Source organism: Empidonax traillii, unplaced genomic scaffold (assembly GCF_003031625.1).
Source record: "Empidonax traillii isolate 1590-97213 ecotype Southwest subspecies unplaced genomic scaffold, ASM303162v1 scaffold152:size925058, whole genome shotgun sequence".
Lineage (NCBI taxonomy): Eukaryota > Metazoa > Chordata > Aves > Passeriformes > Tyrannidae > Empidonax > Empidonax traillii.
In genome coordinates this window covers 303,422-317,933 of record NW_020955345.1, presented here as the reverse complement: position 1 = coordinate 317,933, position 14,512 = coordinate 303,422, and positions in this window count along the sequence as shown.

Genomic DNA, 14,512 nt, shown 5'->3' with positions numbered 1-14,512 from the left:
GGAATGGTGGTGCTGCAGGTCCGTAGGCAGCCCTGGGGTTCTGAGGAGTGGGAGACTCTGCTGTTGTGCCCTGAGCTGGAGCATCTTGAGGGGAACGGGGTGGCTGTGCAGGTGTTGCAGACATTATTTGGTGGGGGGTGAAGATGAGGTGTTTGAAGCACACGAGTGTGGTCAGTGTTGGGACTTGAGCCTGTGTGTAGCAGCTGCTTGGAGAGCTGGGTTGTTCCTGGGTTGTGCGAGAGCTCCATCCAGGTCCGGTCCCCTGGCGTGTGGGGCAGTTCCTGTGGCAGGAGTTGCCCAGTGGTGAGCAAGGACCTGCAAGCAGGACACCTGCCCAGGAGCTCTTGTGCCTGGAGCTGCCTGGCATTCCATAGCTGGGTGCTCCTGGAACGCCCCAAGTGTGTGCAGGCCTGTGAGCTGAGGGGGCTGGGAGGGCTTTAGGTAGCACCGACTCCCCCCTTTGCAAACACCCCCTGTGCTGCCCAGGCTTCCCAGTCTGGAGCCCTGGCTGGCAGGTTTCTGCCACCATTTTGTGCAGGGGAGCTGCCATTTTGTTCAGTGTTGCAATTCCTGCTTCCTTGTGCCAGGAAGTATTCAGATATCCAAGTAGTTTTATACACCGCATACAATGTGTCCATAGTTAGAAATCTGTGTATGAAGGAGTGTATCAGTATATATCTCTAGGTAGATATGTTGATGATATGTGTTTCTAGAGGTATATAAATTAAACAGACTGTTAAAATTAGAGGCATAAGGTTGATAAAGCAGTCTTTCTAAAGAGCTAATGGAATGAAGCCTTCGATGTGACTAAAATGTAATGACACAAAAGTAAAAGGCAGGTTCATGCCTTCTGCCTTGTGTGGCTGCAGAGAAAGCGTTGATGTGTTGTGGGGGCACCCAAGAAGTGTCCCAGAGAACTGGGACGCGTCTGAGGGCTGTGGGCCTCTGTGAGGTGGCCACCAGGCAGGCCTGGGCAAGCGTCCTGTCCTGTCTGCAGAAGAGATGTGTCCCGTGAGCCAGGCTCAGTGGGCTCCACGTGAGGGCAGAGCCCAATGGGATGGTGGTGCAGAGCATATCAGTGGGGCAGGCTGTGGGCATCCCATGGCCCTACCAGATGTGGGCAACAGAGGCTGCAAAAACAGAAGGCCAGAACCAAATCCCAGTGCCAGAGGAACATGTGCCTGGGCACAGTATTGAAAAGACCTGAAGAGGACCTCCAAAAAGTCTACATGTGATTCTTTATCCTTATGTCACCTCTGCAGGTAAACCTAGAAGACAGAGAATGCAATCAAAACTTGCTGCAAGGCCCTTAAGGACTAAACCTCCTGCAGAAAGAGCAAATGTATCAGTGTGAGCACTGGGGTGTGAGTTTTTCAACTCAGATCATGATTATTTTGGGGCTCAGAGAGCCAGGATAGTGGTGATAGAAAGGCTGGTGTGACCTTTAGATTTTTGTAGGAGGGATGATACTCTGTATCTGTACAGGTGTTTGGCTGTAAAAGGATATGGGTCTCTTTCCCTCCTGCAGCATGGTGGTGGAGATTGTAGTTTGTGAGTCTCTGGGTGCAAGCTCAATGCTGTAGCAGAGAAACCAATAGCTGTGGTTGAGAGCCTCCTTCTTGACTTGTGTGAGCAAGGTGAAAGGAAGTGGGGTGGACCCTTGGATGTTGCCATGCCAGCAGTGCATTTTGGGATCCAGTCGAAATCCGGGCTTCCACACTTGGAGATGGGGAAGTTTGAACATGATTTAGTATCCCAGGAAGGAGACGGATGGCCCTTTCCCCTTTTTGACGCTGCCATAGCTCCCCGGTGCTCTTGGCCTGCTCCATCTTCTGAGGAGAAACGTGGCCAGAGGTGTCACACAAGGGGGTGCGGGGCTGTCTCAGTCTCCCAGGCTGGGGAGGGAGCTGTTGTGGCCGGTGGGACAGAAGGCAGGAGGAGGTTTGTGTGCAGGGGAGAGGCAGTGGTACGTGCTCAGGGTGATGGTTGTGTACAGGTGGCTGCTGTTTGCCTCTTGGCTGAGTTCTGTGTTGCAGCACCAGTGTTTGTGGCCCTTCTCAGAGTGCTCAGAGCCCGGAGGCGCCTGACCGTGTTTGGGTGAAGTGAGCCGAGGGCTGGAGCTGCAGTTTTGCTGGGTTAGCAGTCCATGCTGTTTTTGAGGCTGGTTTGAGCCTCCCTAATCCAGGTGGCTTAGGCAGCTGCTGCCCCATCATTTCTCTTTCTGTGTTGTTTTGGGCTGCTCTGGGCCATCAGCTGATGGTGGGGAGAAAGTGTTTGCCGTTCCGTCATTGTGGCTGTGCTAAGTCCGCTGGAGCTGTGATTGTGGTGGTAATCCTCTGCAGGTCAGCGGGCTGGGTTAGCAGCCAGACTTGCATTGAATGGAAAAGGCAGTGGCGTGCTGCTTCCACGGTGGCATAGCAGTGAAGTGGCATGGAGCAGCACGACAGCTTAATCCTGCCATGGTGCCTGCTCTTTCTGGAAGACCCACAGAAAGCGGGTACGTCCTGTCCCAGTCACCTGCATGAGTTCTGAGTGCCTTGGTGTTGGGGTGCCAGACTGGGAGAGGAGGATGTGCTTGGAGCACTCATTAGAGCAGTAGCTGTCCAAGCTTTCGTACCCGAAACCATAGTGTTTTGTCAACAGCTGATAGCACTGCCTTTAAACTTTACTGCAACTCCTCCACAAAGATTCCTTTGCTATGGCAGTGCCTGTTGAGCTTTCCCAGCTAGTGCTGATGGAGTGGTCAGATGCCCTAGGAGGGGGAGGCAGCCTTAGGACTGCAGGGTTATATATATATACCTGCAGGGACTTTGCTCTGGGGCAGGGCTCTTCTCAGGGGCAGGAGTCACTACTTGTGTCTGGACCGTGGCTGTAGCAACAGCTATTTTTGAGGAACCCAGGCAGAAATCTGGAGGAGTTAGGAGGCAGGGGGTGATGACTTCAGGGCCAGAGGCTATAAAGCTGAGAAGGGCACGAGGGTGTAAATGGCAGGATCAGGGAGGAAGCCAGAGGAGCTGGCATGCCTGTGTGAGGAGTGGAGGGCTTGGAGGAACAGGCCAGGGAAGAGAGATGTGCTGAGAAGGACCAAGCCATCCAGCTGCACAGGAGAGATTTGTTCTGCAGGTCCTTCCACCTCAGGTCCCCTTGAGCCAAGCTCTTTGGGACCTAGTCCTCAGACCATGCAGACCCTGTCCCAGCAACTTCTCTGTGTTTGTGCACTTGGGGCTCTTGAGAACTTTTCTCCCCACTTTTGTCCAGGCCAAGCCAGTGGCTTGCCATCACTGTCCACCACCACACCCCTGTGCAGAGTGCTGTGGGGCCTGGCCTCTAGCTGGGCCATGAATTTCAGGCTCCTATTTGACAGGAGCACTGTGACAATTTCCTGAAGGCAGGCAAACCTTTGCCACCAAGGCTGCCCAACTCTCAGCAACCCTGGAGCTGGCCCTGGAGCAGTAGTGGGCTTAGTTCCCCACTGCTGAGTGCTGTGGTTTGGCCCTCATGCTTTCAAATGCCTTGACCTTCCCCTCCTCAGGCTGCATGAAACGTTGCTCTCTGAGTTCACCTCAAGCCCAGCACCATGGGGCCTGGCTGCAGGGCTGTGCCTCGGGCTGCCCCCTGCCCCCTTGCAGGCAGGTTTCAGAGAGCCCAATTCCCCAAATTTTCCCCCATGGGGACAACACCCACACACAGGGAACTGGGTCCCTTGTGCCCTTCCTGTGGTGGGCCACTCCCAGGGCACATCCTGCCAATGCTTCCCTGGAATGCATGCCCCCTTCCAGAGGGGAATGACACCTGCAGAGCAGCACCCCACACCTTCCTGCTGCACCTCCTTGCCGTGCTGAGTGCTGCTCCCGGGGCTGGGCCACCTCACTGCCCAACGAGACCCAGCAAGACCTGCTATGTCTCACCTGTCACCTGCTGGTGACACACTCCTCGGCAGCAACACTGGGAGAACAGCTTTAGAAACCTATGCCTTCAGTATTCCACCATACTGCTATTTTTGTTCTTCTCCAAACTGATGATAATTTCAGAGGATGATGACTTTAAATAAAAAAAGGAACAAAATTTTTAAATCCATGAACCAAACAGTTAAAGCATAAACATCTTGGCATAACTACAACACAGCATTTCTCTTATAACAATTTTTAAATAGCAGCAATTGCACATCCGGTGTCTGGGCAGCTCCTGAAGCCTTTCATAATTCAGGTGAGGGTTTTGCTATCCTCAGTTAGAAAGCAAGAGGGCAGCAACCTCCAGTTTAACGGTGAGTTAACTAGAGGGCAAAATCATGAAGCTGTCAGCGACAAGCAGAAGACGTCCTTGTTTGTATTAAACAAAGCAATCCCTAGAGCTAAAGTCCCTGTTTTAGTAGCACGATACTTTAATGACACTGCTCCTCTTTTGTGCCAACACACATCATGAAACTTGGCAGACACCTGGGAGGGTGTTTAACAGAAACTCAAACGGCTCCCTCTAATAGCTGAGGTTGTAGCTGAGGCTTTGGACACATTTTAGCAGGATGCAGTTTCAAGTTTAGGATCAGAACTGTTGATACATCACAGTTACAAACTTACAGGGACTGAAAAAAAAATCTTCACAATGTTCACTTACAAGCTTGAAGAAAGTATTAAATGGGAATGGCTGATGACGAGTTAGGAAGAGGATGGAGGTACCAGCAGGAATCAAAGGTTGGGAAGCTGAGGTGGCAGAGTGCAGAATTAAAACGTGTCACCCAGTCAACTGAAGAAGTCTCCTTTCCTGTAACAGGGCTGATGGAGGCTCTTCAGTTCTGGCATGGCCTCAATGAGGACGTGAGGACATCTTTGTTGCAGACATGCTGTAACTCTGTCAGAGTTTTTTGTTCGGACTGGAGATGATGGGGTTTGGCTGTGAGGACTGTGGCTTATGAGACTGAGAGTCACAGGTGACTTGCTACCAGTGCTGCTCCATGTTTTGTAGGGGAGGCTGCTACAGCAGAGGACACCAAGCTGTTGTGACAGAAAGATGTGGGAGCAGGACCTTCTATGCAAGGTTGTGTAGTGGCCTTGTGACTGGATTAATTTGTTTCAACTAGGCCAGTTTGAAGCAGGACTGGCGAGATCCATGGCCAGTGTCCTTGCTGCTGGGAATGTTTTATACTTCCTGAGCTACTGCAGTTGCCTGCGCTTTGGGAATGGCAGGAGGGAAAGCTTCTTCATGCCAGCAAATTCGGACCTCAAAGCAGTGTGCAAATGGGTGGAGCTGTGAGCAGCATCCCCAGAAATCCTGGGCTCACAGCAGGCTCAGGTAGCTGGCACAGACTCGAGGGCACTGTTCTAGCAATGGTGCCAGCACTTGCCTGTGAGAGTAGCTGCTAATGATAAATAATCAATTTAATTCACAGCACAGGCCGGCTGAGGGAAGCCCTGGAGGTGACAGAGGTTGTCCCTACCCTATTTTCCAGTCTGGGGTGACGCACTGTCTGTGTGAAGTTTCTCTGGATGTTTTCTGAAGTCTACCCTGACCCTGACCCCCCTCTTATTACAGGGGCCCTACATTAAGTCAGCAGGCTCCTGGTCAGAGCACCTGTCTGGGCGAACTCTGTGCCTGACCTGTTCTACTCTTTAAACTCCATCCATAACTGGTTTTGTTGTTGCCAGTTTTCCCTCCTGTCTCTCTCTATCCCTAGGAGAATTTTAAGGTAGATTTCTCGGTTGCAGATTCTGGATAGACCAAGAGAGTATGGTGCTCCAGACCACAAGATGTCTGGAGAAATGGAGAGCCAGAGATTCATTTAGCAGTGAACTTTGTTGGTGAGCAGGCACAGGTTTGGCCCATTTGCATTATTCATGTCGATTCAGCTTGCCTGTATGTGGGTGTCTGCTTTGGCAAGGCTCTGTGTTTGAATCAATTCATTTACAACATGCTGCCATCACCACTGTGCATTCCAGCATCTGGGCATTCGGCCCCAGCAGGAGGAATCACATGGGTGCAGGGCATCAGCTGTCCACAACGATAAAGCATCTGTTTTAGGAGGCCAAAGCTGTCAGCTGATGAACAATTTCAAGTCCAAAATGGCTCCATCAACCCTTCAATTTAATTTCCTTGTGACTTTATTTGTCTAAATTTTTTTTTCCTTAGCTGTACTTCAGAGACTAATTGGGTTACTGCTAACTAAATCCACTTGGAAGTCAAGCTGGGATTCATCATGGCCAAACCATCGTTCCCGTTTTCAGACACCCATTCCCCTTGATGGGAATGTGGCATGGCCAGATTGCAAGGCACAACCATACATGAGCAGGAACTGCTGAAAGCTGTCCGCTCCACCTGCAAAACAGATCCTTGTTCTTTTCTCAGCTCAGAGGAGGGCAGGGGTAGAATTCACTGGCAGATCATCACCAATATAGGCAAAACAACATGGCATCTTGGAAGCACTGGAATTCCTGACTGTGTACTGAACTCTGTAAACATGAATTCTTGACTGAAGACTATGGTGTCTCACTCTGAAATGGCAGGCAACTAGACCTGGTAGCTTTCCTGACTGCACATAGGCCACTTCAGGTGTACTCCATGCATTTAAGTACACTCCATACTTGAGTGGCAACCCACTGGATACCCCCTACACCTTTCTCTCTCAGATCCCTCCAACGATTTCTGGGCCATCTGGAGCCGAAGCTAGGAAGTTCCTCCACTTGTATTTATTTGCTTCTTTTCCTCTTTCCCTTTGGCAGTCAGAGCACTCTCATTTAGGCTTGGGTAATGTTTTCAAGCCCTCCCTGCACATGGGTAGGACTGAGAATGTGCCTTTATGCTCACTAAGCAAGTTTACATGAAGCCGCACGTGGCACCAGAGTGTAGGTGTGCTGGCTGGGTGTCACGCCCAGAGCTTTGAGGAGGTGTTCATCAGGTGTGATGCCTGAGCCTCTAGCAGCACTCTGCTAAGAAGGAGGATCATGAATTCATCACTGCTCACTTGTTCCCAGTTACTGGAGAATTAGATCCTACTCCCTTTCAGCTTTGGCACTATACATGAAGATGGATTTTTTGATCGTGTCTCCTAAAACCCAAGTTCATCCAGCTCCTGCATGCTGTCGTCTCACAAAGGTGTACCACAATCCCACCTGCACCATTTGGAAGGATTTCACCACATTCAGCACCCACAGAGATACCCTCCAGGTACCTTTCTTTACCTACTAGACAGCTCAGCTGGATCTTGTATTAGTCTATTTGAAATAGGGTTGCAACATGTAGAAGCTGAAGAGAAGTCCATGCAGTGTGAACAGCATTATGTTCTACTCTGTCACACCATCACTAGGACCTGAGGGAATAATAAGTGGAAAATGCTACTTTGCTTTCCCCAGTTAAGGGAGAAAGGGCAATTTCTCTTCCATTTTTAAGGTGAGCCAGTAGGTGTAAAGCTTGATTAAATTGTGAACGCTTATTTGGATGTTTTATGTTTTTTTTTTTCCTCTATATGAAGGTCAATATTTTGTTTGCTTCCCCTCTTTCCCCACAAACGCCAAAAGGTGCTTTTCTGTGTATGGTTTTTAAATCTAACAGTAGCTGCTTCAGAGCCTGTTGATTTGCAGTCCAGCAAGGAACAGTAAGGTTTACCCTGAGATGCCAGGGCTAAACTGAGCCCTCCCCTGTTCTGCAGTCAGTTCTGAACAGAGTGGGGAGAACCAACTGCTCGTTGCCAGAGGCAGGGTTAATGCTGCAGGGACACCCCAAGTGGACATGCCAAGCTGATGGATCCCATCAGCCAGGAAAGGCAGATGTTAACCTCCAAGGAGAGGTGGGCTGTGCACCCAGAGTGGGGCAGTTTCCACCTGATTCCAGCTCCCTGTACAGCCGTCCCTCTTGTCCCAGCTGACTCCCTCCAAGCCGAGGTGCATGAGGTCTGGCTCGAGCTGTGCAGGCCAAGTCCCCCACTGATCACCAGAGCCAAGCACAACAAAAGTATGAGTGGGCCTGTTCTCCACAGCCTGACAAAACCAGGCCATGTGTTTCCAGAGGAGGGCAAATAGGGCAAGCAATTGTACAAAACTACCCTGGAAAACCTAGATCATCACTGAAGTAACTCAAAACACCAGAAATGCTTAACACACTATGGTGCTATTGCAGAAAGACTTTGCCAGTTCCAGTAAGTGCTATACACAAAAAAAGAAGGGTTCTAGAGGTGCTTGAATGTTGCAGGGATCAAACCAAGTGTGTAGGTGTCATCTTAGAAATGAAAACATATGAAATCATACTTTTAGAACACAGCCAGCCTTTCACAGGGCATGACCCAATCTCAACCAGCAAGGCTAGAGAATTCCTGTAAAAGCACTGCACAGCTGAGACAAAGTATGTTTGTCTCTGCAGAAGTGTATTTCACTATTTTAAAAGCATGACTACTCCAAAAACATGTAGGGCAGAAGAGATGTTGTATTTTTCACAGACAAAGTCTAGTTACAGATCTCTGGGAACTTGTAAATAATATTTAGAATACAGAATTTTAAATTGGTGCAAAATGTACAGTCAAACACAAAACACATATTGCAAAATATATACAGAATTTTTCTAAGAACAGAACCCAAGGACAAACAGATGTTTAAACATAAGAGAAAAGTCTACCTTTTATAAATTACTTTTTCAAAAACCAATTATTACACCAGGTATGTTATTTGTAGACAAGTAACCACAATATAGTGACATGTCTCATTTGCAAGGCAGGCATTGAGAAACAAGTTACATCACTCAAAGCCAGTTTCTGAGACCAATCCACAAGTAAACATGTGTGATAATGCATTACTGGTTTGAGGCACACAATGTGGAAACAGTTTTCAACCACTTTAATGCTTATACTTAGGCGCTTTTTTTTTTTTCTGAGAATTAGGCAGATGCACAAAGAATAAGCACTAGACACTAACTTGTCATCTTACATTAGTTTATTGGGCCAAGATGATTTATTACCGATGTATTAGAACATTCACAAGAAATGCTATGAGACACCTTAAGAGTATCCTGATAATAAAACAACATTCATACAACTGGATGAATCTGGATAATTTAAATAACCAGAGGTGAAAAACAGTTATTTAAGCAATAGTTAAGCCACAGTTTGAGAAGGATTAAGATGTGATAGGTTGTTCATAAGTAGGAAGGACATTGAAGTCTACAGCAAGTTACAAACTCTGATGCTTTGCATTCAAAGCAGAGATGTTCTCTTCCAATAATCAGAACTTGCAGCTTCAAGGTATTGATTGCTACTAGCTACACCATTGCTAATTAAACTATCACAAGGGTAACTTGCTTTGGGCATGTTTGGAATGCTGGAGTTGTACAGCTATTGCTATGCTACAGATCCCCGAATTTTGCTTTAAAATAGCAGTGAAGGCTTTATATGCACCTAAAATTACACAATAAATACTCAGTAATTCTTCAAGCACCTCTTGCTACCCAATTTGGCAAGACCAGCAGCACTAGGAAATGGGTGCTGTGGTGAGCCAAGCTGCTATCAGTTTGACTCAGGCACTCCTGATTTGTGCCTGCCTGCCTTCAGAAAGCAAAAGGGCTCATGTGGAACACTGTGTGACAGGGAGAGAGAGGACTGTAACTGCCAGTCACCAAACATGTAACCTTCCTGCAGTCAAGCACAAGGACAGGCTCTCTGCTCGTCAACCTGATCCATCTGGAGAGGAGTTCTGACTTGTACAGCTGATGTTTACATTAGGAGTTGCTGCCAGAGGTGTAACAGGTGATGTACACAATATAAATGAAGCCACATCTTCTGAAAACAAGTCGTCCCCTAAATAACACACTTGACCGGTGCACAGTGACACGCTAAATGGATGTGCTGCTAGGAGAGCTCTGAGGGGTAACTACACCACTATCATTGCCTTATTAAAAATTACTTTGCTTTGGGATATGTCTTTTAATATCTACACACATTTATTTCAAGACCAACTTTTACAAGAACACTGATCTGCTTATAAAACATTCTCATAAATTATCTTCACCAAAAAAAAGAAGTCACTCTTTCAGAAAACATGTTCAGTACAACATTATCAGCAGAAATTCTGTCCTGTGAGTCCATGGCAGAAAAGTAATAATCTACACTTAAATCTCTCCAAAGCAACATAACCAGGAATCTAAAACCAGAAGGCAACAATTCCATTAAATATCATGGTAAGCAGAAACAATGCTTCCAAAACACATAGAGTGCACTCTTTCAGTGAACACCTATGCATTTACAATCAATAGTCACTGTCCTGTAAACATTGAAACTGCTGCTCTAACTGCAGGTTGAGTAATTTGCATTCATTCCACTGCACTCCACACAAACAATCGCTACATTGTTAAAAAAAAAAAAAATCCCCAAAAACATTAAATAGCAAAAGGAATGAAGGCTTTGAGCTGGATCTCTCCTGCAATTAAGTGTCAAATCAGTAAATACTGACACTATAAATTAAACTTGAACGTTACTTAAAACTTAGAATAGCAGCCAATTTGCTCAAAAGTCAGCTGTAAATACATACTGCGATGGGAGGAAGAAGCCATCTCTCATTCCCAAGCAAGCTTTCAAGAAGAACACAGTATTAGATATGGACAGGGACCGGGAGCACTGCAGTCAGAGAAACTCCTAAACAATTGCACTCTACAAACTTGTTTTCATTGCTACCTGAAAGTGCATCTTTGTATCTGTAGAATTATCCCCATATTTATACAAAAAGTACAAATGTGATTTTGTCTATCCTAAGCCTATCTAATGTGTAGTTTCTAGCAAGTGCAAAAAGTGTAATGAAGTTATATGTGCTCTGTGCGTATAAGATCAAAGCCTGAAAATGAGGCAACGTAGTCACCATGAATCCCAGGTAGTTCAGTAGCTGCTGAGTCTTTACTGCACAGCTGTTAAATGGCTAAAGCAGAAGCTGAAGCAGAAATAAAAGAACAGTCTAAGCCCGTTAACCAGAGCAGTGTTTCAGAGAAGGAACTCTATTCCCCCACTCTCCACACACATTTACCACCAAGTGCTCATGCCTTTGTTACCAGTTTCTGCACAGAGCTAGGCCTGAAGGGCAGGAGGGCAGCCTAGCAGAAGAGGAAGATGTACAGTTACACTGAAGGTTGTGAGGAAGAGGTATGTGGTGCAGAATGAAAGGGTATCTACTGCCAGGTCCCTCAAGGGCACAGCTCCAATGCACCCCCAGTATGAGGAGCTGGAATACGGACCAGAGGCTATGCAGCGCAGAGCGTACCTGCTCAGCACATTATTAAATACATACTAAATCTGTCATGCCTTCAACATAAGCCCTTTTAAGTGTCACAACAGCTCCACTTGCCTTCTCCTCCCACAAAATGAGGCTTCATTTGATAATGACACGTTTATGTCGAGAGACTGTCAAGTCACGTGCACGCATAAATACTTAGTAATTCGAAACAGCTGATATTCAAAACAAGTGCATTATTTGCTCTTTAAAGAAACGAAATCTGTTACAATACTTGTAAGAGGGTAACCGTGAAGAACAACAAACAATTATCTAGAACAGTTCAGTTAATTTTGTTTCTTAGTTAAGTCTTGCAGTGGACTATGCTCAGCTTTTTCCATACTTTAAAATGCTACAATAGCCATTGCCATTGATTTTAGACACACAAAGACTTGATTAAAATCTAGAAGGAGCAAGAGGAGCTCAAACTGTATACGCATAAAGACTGTACTCTAAAGACAGTTGTGTTTTTCACTATATTCCCATCATGTCTTGTTGGAAAGCGCAAGTCCTGCATCCTGTCCAAAACTGGTGAGAGAAAGATCCAGAAGTGAGTGCTATCAGAATGCTGTAACAGAGCAAAAGCTGTACAATTAGGCACTGTGGAAGGAAATACAATAAGGCGTATTCTCAAAGGTTGTGTGCACATGTATGTATACACATGTATGTACACGCACATATATACACATACATAAATAGTTTTTGGCAAAAACAACAGTTTCATTTAAAAATCAATGCAGTGAAAACATCAGCAATTTAAATTATACAAATCAAGGGTAAAAGCCAGGGGAAAAAAGCAGCAAATTTTCTAAGTAGCACCTGTATCTCAGTCAGGGATAAGCTTTTGAATTTCAGTTCTCCCAGTTCAAGGCAGAGGTGTGTTTACCCATCAAAACAGATTTTAACCAACTGATCACCTTCTCTCATCTGCAATATTGGACTATTTCAAAGGAACCATGATTTTCAGGACCCTTCTCTCCCCAGTGCTGGCAAAGCTTAAGTAAGACACCAGTAAAAGGTCAGGAGAGTGTTCCTCAGCAGGAGGGATGCTAGTTGTGCTACCTGTGCCTGCCATGATTTATAGGCAAGGACAGCGGAGAGAGGATGAAGGAGTGTGTTCTCAGGAGAGCAGCGAGCCTGTCTACAGTTATGGCTCCTGGTCCTGAGTCCCTCACGTTCATTAACATCTGTCTTAACAAAACTGAGCCTCTTCCCCACCACCATTGCTACTGCAATATTCAAAGTACTTGGCCACGAGGTTCTCATACAATGTTACTCAAAGAGTCAGTATGGAGAATCATCTATCTTCCCACCGTCATGAAAATTATACTGCATTGTTTTGTTCAATGTAAAGACTACGTCTAAATGTTTTGCATTAACTGCAAAGAGTTATCTCCTCCTTTCATTCAAGTCTTACATACTACGGAAGAAAATACTAGGCTTTCTCAGACACTCTGTGTGATGAAAATGTGAAAAATAATAAAAGAAAAAAAGAACAAAAATATTCTTGATACACTAGCCTTTACAGAACCTGAAACATCTTAATAGAGGGGCTAAAGAGTGAGTTTCTCTTTTAAAAAGTTTTACAGGAAGTTTCCTATCTCAACTGCCCAGGAATCTGTTTTGTCATCAAAACACATTAAGCATCATTTTACAATGCACAGAGATCTGAGATGCCAAGTGAGTTTTTCTTAAGGTAAGTTTTCATTCCAGTGTGGCACTCATCTACTCAAACAAGATGGCAGTTGCTTTCTTGAAAAAAAAAAAAAGAAAGGGAAAGAAAACCAAAACTCAGAGCCTTCTTGTCCTCCACCAGGATCTCCTCTGGAAGTTGCAAAAAGAATACATTCATATTTCAGTGTCACACTGCTACCACAATGCTACCCTGAGACAGGCTTGTACAGAGTTCCAGGGATGGAAAATCTCCTGAGAAGGATATGCCACAGTAAGGGGACCTCTGATTAAAATACTGAGACCTGTGAGTTTTGTGTTATTTCAGAAAACAAATACTGAGCAAAAGGGAGAGACAGCCAGGTCCTCAACAAGCCAAGAACTTGAAACACTGTCAGCTACATGCTGAAGGGTTATATATGTCTGGAAAATAATAAGACAGGTTTATTTACTTGGGCTGCAGAAGACAGTCAGCACCGGCAATCTTAAAATTTATGCAAGTTTTTTGTAACAAAGAGTCAAGTTTTCTTCTCTGTTACTGAGTCAGCAACTGGAAAGTAAGAGCATGCATTCTTTCTGCTGCCACAAGAATACAAAGCAGTTTCTCTGTCTTTCTGGACAATTATAAAGCAGCAATCTATTTCAGATTTCCTCTCTAATTTGTGAGATTCATCCAGAGAGTGCATACCCTCAAATACAACACTTAATTCTTCCTACTTGTATTGCTGGTACCAGGATGCCAGGAGAGCTCCAGCTGATCCTTCATGCCCAGGGTCTGAAGCAGACAACCCTGCGTTTAATGAGCAGGAAGACAAGGATTTTAGCTCTGTACTATCCAAACTATCTCCTTCTTAGCATAATCCAGTTTGCATGTTGAATAAAAGTTAAATTGTAGTCCATACTGGGCTACCTGAAGAACATCCCTGAAATTAAGAATTTAAACAATTAGGAAGAGGTTTCACTGAAAACAGGAGTCAGTCCTCCAACTGCATCTCTACCAGAACATAAGAACAGAGAGAATCACTAGACAGGAAGGAGAGGCTGCAGGCACCTGCCATTCTTCCATGGCTGTTTTGTTTCTCTTTATAGCTTTAGCTGTATCATCATTCTGTTGCTGTAGATGACTCTCTTGTAGTGCCCACATTGACACCCCTCTCTGCACCATGACTGGAAAGCAGAAAGTACAGGTAATGATCAGATTTTGCTAAAGTTGGTCGAGTGCTTAGAGTAGAGACTCATCAACAAGACCCAGCAAGAACTGCCTCAGCACGTAACTGGCTCCATCACAAACTGGCTTTTGCATATTTCAAAGTTACACTTAAGTCCCCCGAAGCAGCTGGGGATGTTTTTCTAGACACACTGGCAAGAGGAATGCTCCTAAAGCTGACACTTGAGTGATGAATTCATGCCACCCATAGCTGACTTAGTTATTACTGTGCAACAGAGGACAAGTAAGTCCACTGTCTGGCTGAGTGGGCTCTAGGCAACATGGCTTAAGTAGCTCCAAGCAGCAGATGCATACAAGGGGCAAAATAATGCAGGCCCCACCCCCTGCCCAGAAGTGGCTTGCAGGGCCCCTTGAGTGTGATGCTGACCCGAAGTGAAAGGTTCAG